This window comes from Phascolarctos cinereus, unplaced genomic scaffold (genome assembly GCF_003287225.1).
Source record: "Phascolarctos cinereus isolate Bilbo 61053 unplaced genomic scaffold, phaCin_HiC Scaffold_6;HRSCAF=336, whole genome shotgun sequence".
NCBI classification, from domain to species: domain Eukaryota; kingdom Metazoa; phylum Chordata; class Mammalia; order Diprotodontia; family Phascolarctidae; genus Phascolarctos; species Phascolarctos cinereus.
Window position 1 is genome coordinate 138,595 of NW_027556069.1, and position 7,293 is coordinate 145,887.

Sequence of the window (7,293 nt, forward strand, 5' to 3'; positions counted from 1 at the left end):
GCTTTCTTGAAATGGAAATGTATTGCTGTATATTTTTAATCCTCTCTCACATTCTTGCTGTGCATATGGAAATGCTTTTTTCCTTTCCTTATTTTGTATTATTTTAGTTTTAGTATTTGTTTCTTTTTTCTTTTCTTATTTTGTATTTAAGTTTCAAATAGAAAAAATTACAAAAAAACTAAAAATAAAAAAAGATATTTCAGCACTTACAAAAACATTCCGATCATAATTTATAAATTTACAATAACTACATTTCAGTTACAAATTCAGTCTCTAATCAGTTTACGATGCCATAGAGTCTCCTTTCTTTCTTGTCTGTCTTCATTTCTGCCACCTCAATCTGGCCACAGTTCAGAAGAACAAGAAGAGACTATCTTGCCATTTTTCTTTGTCTCACATTGAAAGTCTGATCAAAGGGTCAGTTGAAATAAGTCCCTATTTTTTAGGAAGGAGAGCTTAGCATTAGAACTGCAGTGTATTATAGATAGCAGGGAGAGCTGCTCCAGGTATAAAACTTAATGAACTTGAACAGTAGTGTTGAATTATCCCACTTTCTTATCTATCCTAGAATGACGAGGTTTGGGGTATCAGTTCCCTCTCAGGACTTGAAAGGATGCCAGTAGATCTAAGGGGGCAGTCCTATTTCCAGTGTTCTCTCTGCTTACAATGCAGACACCATCACAAGAATAGAAGCCTGCAAAGTTATTCTGGAAGCCTGAGGCTGTTCCCAGGTCATCCTTGGGACTCTGAAACTGTGATGACTGCAGTCCACACTGCCCTTTATCCTAGACAGAGGTAAAAGCCAAAGAAGTTACTGCTTATAGAAGCTTTATTTATTGAGATTGTTGCTCAAGTCATTTTTCCCTTATCATTTTATTCTACTGTTATAGACATAGGTCATTAGGGACACAATTCCATCAGGTGTCATAGCTCATGGGCTAACATAAAACATAATCCTGGATATCATCTGCAGAGTCAGAGGCATTTAGGGTTAGGGCTAGCCCTAACCCTGACCTATTAGCAACAACATCACTATTTTGGCCACCACAGGATCTGTTGGACACTTGATCCCTGTATACAGTTTCAAGGCTGTCTTCAGTGTTAGTGTATGGGGTATTCAGGGAGGACTAGCACCTCAGGTGTGAAGACTTGTCAAGTCCTTTCCTTTCCTTTCTTTCTTTCTTTCTTTCTTTTTTTTTTTTTTGGCAAGGCAATTGGGGTTAAGTGACTTGCCCAGGGTCACACAGCTAGTGAGTATCACATGTCTGATGGCAAATTTGAACTCAGGTCCTCCTGACTTCAGGGCTGGTACTCTATCCACTGCACCATCTAGCTGCCCCTGCCAAGTCCTTTTCAGGGCTGCTCCTCCACTTTTGATGTCTTCCCTACTAATTTACAGGATGTTCATTTGTACCTTGGTTAAAGTCCCTAAACTTGCTCCAGTTTATTAGTCTTCCAGTGTTTATCCTGGGAAGAGTTAGGGGAATGCTGGGAATCAGGACCCTGGCCCTTTGATTACATAAGGAAGTATGGTTTTCTGATCATAAGCCCATAGACACACCTGTAGGGTGAGGTGTCAGTCAGTTGTTGGGCAGCCTGTTTTTTAAAGTTAAGGCAGAATTTATGATATCATTGTTTGCCCAAGTGTGCCAATAAGCCATATAGTAAAAGTATTGATTTTGTATAACTAAACTAAGCCCATACACTGTGTTAAAAATCGAAGGATCCTTTTTGGGGCCAAGGATATCTCTCCCCTGATGTTAAGACTATTCAAACATTTTCAAAGAGATTTTTAAAACTAAGCTTTAGATAATTTGGATTCCTTGAAGGGAATCTTTTTCCAAGTTACTCAAGAGAAAACCCATAGAGAAGTCTTTAGAAAAAAATGGACTGACTAGATCCCATATTTCAGAGTTAAAAAAAAAATTACCAGGAATATTTGAAGCAGAATCTAAAGGACCCAAAAGAAGAATGATTTGAGAACCAAATTTTTCTACCAAATCAGAGTCACCGAAACCAATTCACAGAACCAATTTAACTGAAACCAATGCATTAAAATCAATTCATTGAACCCCTCAAAATTAATTTCCATGTATCAATCCAAATTTTGCTATTGGTGACAACACTGTAGAACAGATAATGAGATAGGAAATTGAATGAGCTCCCTATGTGATATCTGACTTATTCTCACTGATGCATATGTCAGATGTGCATTCTTACCAGGAACACTTAACCAAGGTGTTTAACCAGGATTAAACCACAGCATTGAACCCTACCAGGGTCAGATCAGAACCAGAACCAGACCAGAAAGGGGTTCTCTGAATTATCTACTGCAGAGCTTTATACAAGACCAGAGCCACTGAAGTAGGACCACCTAACATGCAGTCAGAACCAGGGCACCAGACCCCATCCAGGTGGAACCAGAGATAATGACCACAACAGACAAGTCTCTTGCTCATGTGCCTGAAAGAAAAATGAGGTTAAAAAAGGTACAATAGGGGGCAGCTAAGAGGTGTAGTGGATAGAGCAGTGGCCCCCGCAGTCAGGAGGACCTGAGTTCAAATCTGGCCTCAGACGCATACTAGTTGTGTGACCTTGAGCAAGTCACTTAACCCCCATTGCCTCTAAAAAAAAAAGGCACAATACATTAAGATAAACAAGACACGGGATTTGGAGGGGAAATGTCTTGTCCTGCTTGTTAAAAGTCAGAGTTTCTCAATCTAGCCCTTGCCTTAAACACCTGAATCACACAGGCTTGCTCATCAAGGTGTCTGGGCAGCCATCACACTAACCCCCCCCTCCCCCCCGCCAAGTTTCAACAGATTGAGTATTCAAATACAATAGACCATAAACAAAAAACAAAATATAGAACAATAATACGTAGAAGTACACAGGACACACATAGAAGACAGGCTTATCTCTCTTTCGGTGATATTTTTTTTTTCTTTTTGGACAGCAGTCTTTATGGCCTGGCTGAGTTTTCCCCTTCAAAATTTCTCCAAGGTAAATATACTGTTGTGTGCACTGGAGAATTTCTGAAATGGAAGCTTCAGTCTTTCCACCTTCACTGTCATTTTGTCGGTTACCAAATTTGTTATGGGAGGAATATCTCCTCTTTGCGTTCATGTGGAAGTAACTAATGCTGAATATATATATATAAATATATATATATGTAATATATATACTATATTGTATATATATAATACAGTGCAGAATATATATTTATAATATATTTATTTAAATTTATATATTTATAACACAGTGCAGAATATATATTTGTAATACAGTGCAAAAAGTGACTAATGCAGAATATGTATGTATATACATATATACATACATATATATACAGAATACAATGCTGAAATTATGGAGATAAAAAACCCTTAGGTTTTGTTGTGTTTAAGTATAGGTTCAGGTCTTGGAGAAAACCTGAACCCCCATGAGGATTCTGGCAATGCTTCTAATAGGCAAAAGTGTCAGAGAAATAAGTCTCATATGTCCTTTAATGTCACAAACAGTCATAATCTATTACATTTCCTAAGCATACAAACCTCATCAAATAAACTCTATAGGTAAACTAAGTCAGATTACAGATTGAACTATATTTAGAGGGTTCACAAATATGCTGACTGAGGAATTCATATGTTGCCAAAGAGTCATGGACAGTTGAGATTTATCTAAGGAATGTTTAAGGCTTTAAGTAACTCTTCACATCCTATGGTACAGGTTTTAGTCAGAGGACATTAATATTAAGACAGACTTTTAGTTAACCAAAATTCGAGGAAGAAATGGCCCTGAGTCCCAAATAATAGAAGGAAATAAAACATTCCCATAGTATTGTTATAGTTATATATTTATATATCTATATGATATATACATACACACAAATATATAGTGTATTTATATGTGTATATATATCTGTATACATGTCAGTAAATATCCTTTTGTAAAAGTTAATTTTGTGTGTGTATATAATTGGTTAAATCACATGGTGACAACTGATACCACTGGCAATTTTTATGGGGGAACATTGGGGAGTATTGCAGATGGCAGTGCTGTTCCTCAGTGGTAACTCAAAAACCTTGAGAAAATGGTATCTAAGCTCCGGTCTGTGACTTATCAGTGAGAATGGGAGTTGGGATAAGGAGTCCTGGAGTTTACAAATTAACAAACATTAAAAATGAGAAGATGGATCTGAGCATGCAACTTTTTAACTAGATGATAAACAAATAAGCCTCCCCAAAATAAGCATGAGAGAAAACCTTGAAAATTAGAAGCAGAATAGATACAATGAAGAACAGAAATACTGAAGATATAGTGAACAGAATTCTGAAGAGATTAAAAAATTTAGCTCATCTAAATAATAAATAATATTTATAAAAATAAAATAATGAATTAAAAAATCTAAAATAAAAGAGGAAAATGAGATGTTTAAAAATGAACAAGGTGATATAACAACAGAAAGGAAACCTAAAAAGTATGATCAAATTCCACTATTTTTGTAATGCCAGTACCTAGGACACCCATCAATCCACTAGTATGTACCACCATGTACTACAATGCACCACTACAACATTATGTTTCAAGCACTGTGCTAAGCGGCTGAGAAAACAAGAAAAAGAAAAAAGATAATCCTTGTCTTTTTTTTTTCCTCGGAGGGAAGGATCTAAGATTAAGAAAGACTAGGAAAGAATTGTTGCAGAAAGTAGGACTTAAGCCAACACTCATGGCTGCTATGTACCTTAATGGAGTGAAAGCTTTGACCATGTTGACCAAGGTGGAAAAAAGAAAACAGTCCTTTTAAATCTCTATGTGGTCAACCTACTTACAGAGGTTTGTAGGTTAACTAGTTCATGTGGTGAGCACCACATATTCTTTTTTTTTATTTTTAATTTTTTTTTGAACACCACATATTCAGATATGGATCTAACCTTATTAATCACAGAGCTGTAGGAAGATCATCGAATTACTCTTAAAGACACTCTTAAAGAATCAGTTGTCCATACAATCAGAGCTGTGGTTAACATATTGCACTGTATCTGCCCAGTAATGGGTAAGGCTAAAATGAAGGTGAAGGTCTTCTCTCCTTATGTCATTTCATAAATTTGAGCTCAGCACTTCTCAAGGTGTCTGTTCTGATATTCTTTCAGAACTAAAAGATTGATGTGAGCAAGTCACTTCAGAATTGGTTGGATACACAGAAAGACCTTCTTGGAATTCAGGTTCTATAGGTGGAAGTAGGGGTCCATGGACCCCTTTACAATTAACTAATGTTGACTTGGAAGTTCTCTAATGAAGTGCCCTCATGATTCCATTCCTGATCCTGTTCCATTCCCTGTTTTGGCAAGTAGAGGTGGTATGTTTATACCCTTTGTAGGTAATGCAAGCGTTAGTGATATAGTACATACATAGATGTTCAACTAGGGTGTCAAACAGTCTGGCTGGTGTGTGTCTGGGGTGCGGATTGCTGTGCTTAATGGAATGTAGGGAAACGGAGATGTGGCGATACAAGTGAAAGCCTCCACTTACCCTAGCAACACATCAACTGCCTAAGTGTTGGATTGGATGGCACTTAGTATAGGCAGCAGGTAGATTGAAAGGGATTTGGGGGATTCTAGTGAGTGACCACAGTATCAGTCCCTTAGGAATTAGTAGCCTGCCACTTCGGTGCGAGGACTGGGGGGGGGGGGTAGCCTGGGAGGGGGAGGGAAAGGTGGTGAAGGAGATTGGGAAGGGGAGGGCAGGCACGTGTTGATATCTTTGGTGCCCCGTGCCTTGATGAGCCCGCCTCCCCACCGCCGCCTCCTCGGGAGTATCGCGGTCAGTTCCGGCCGCCCCCATTTGGCAAGGACAGCGGGGGCGCGCTGTACCCAGCCCCTCGCCTCTTCCTGTCCTCCTCCCTTCCTCCCGCTCTACGTTTGGCTCCCGGAGCATCCTCCCCCTTCCCTGCCCATCCTCCTCCACCCCTCCTTCCCCTTTTTATACCCGTCCTCCTCGCCCTGAGCTCTGGTTGGTGGTAGGTCGCTCGTGCGTCGGCACCTCTCCCTTTTTCTCCAAGCTCCTGAGTGGCGGCAGCAGTAGCAGCAGTGACAGCAGCAGAGGTGGCAGAGATAGCGGCGGCGGCAGAGACCGCGGCAGCAGAGACCGCGGCAGCAGAGACCGCGGCAAGAGAGATCGCCAAGGCGGCGGCGGCGGCAGAGACGATCGAGGCGTAGCAGCATCCCAGGCGGTTCCGAAGGAGGTGGAGGCGGAGGCAGCCGGTCCCAGAGCCCGCGCCAGCCGCATCCCACTCCATCCAGGCAGCGGCGTCCCTCGCCCCAGAAGCTGCAGCATCAGCATCCGACGCCGAGGCGACCAAAGAGAGACACCGGCAGCCCCAGCATCCGCAGCAGCGGCCTCACCATCAGCAGCTCCAGCCTCCGCCCCAGTTCCAGCCTCTTCGGCGCTAGTCAGCGAACGGCAGCAGCCAAGATGAAACTGAAGCCCGACCAGACCCGAACCTACGACCTGGAAGGCTTCAAGCAGCGGGCGGCGTGTCTGTGCTTCCGCGGCGAGCAGGAGGACGAGGTGCTGTTGGTAAGCAGCAGTGGGCACCCTGACCAGTGGATCGTGCCCGGCGGAGGCATGGAACCTGAGGAGGAGCCAGGCGCGGCGGCAGTGCGCGAGGTCTACGAGGAGGCCGGGGTCCGAGGCAAGCTGGGCCGCCTGCTGGGCCTGTTCGAGAACCTGGAGCGCAAGCACCGCACCCACGTCTACGTGCTTGCTGTCACCGAAATCCTGGAGGATTGGGAAGATTCGGTGAACATCGGCCGCAAGCGCCAGTGGTTCAAGGTAGAGGATGCCATCAAGGTGCTGCAGGGCCACAAACCCGTGCAGGCCGAGTACCTGGAGAAGTGGAAGTCCGCCAGCTCCCCAAGTGGCAGCAACCCCGCTGGGGGGGGCCCGCCAGCGGCCGCCAGCTCCGATGGCCCCGACGGGGATAACGCGGGGCAACCTGCGGCCGAGCCCGCGTCAGGCTCCGGCAGATAAAAAGTGTCCCAGGTCATCCTGAAAAGAAGTGGGGGAGAGCACGGGGTGGGGATGGGGGGCGGGTGGGGGTGGGGGTGGAAGCTGCGTCCAGGTAGCGGCGGCGGGGTGGGGGGTGGGGGAGTGGGGGGGTCTGGTCTGCGTTCACCTGCTAGCGTCTGGAAACTCGATGGCAACCCTTCTGCGTTGTGTATTCCCTTTGCCCGCTTTGCGGATGCTTTGAAATATTGTCCTTGGTCTGTACCAGTGTAAAATACTTCATTCAGT

General features: G+C 43.5%; 1 pseudogene; it reads left to right on the forward strand.

Moving 5' to 3' along the window:
- The first annotated feature begins 5,834 nt into the window (after positions 1-5,834).
- On the forward strand, positions 5,835-7,073 carry LOC110202239 (diphosphoinositol polyphosphate phosphohydrolase 3-alpha pseudogene; annotated as a pseudogene).
- The last annotated feature ends 220 nt before the right edge of the window (positions 7,074-7,293 follow it).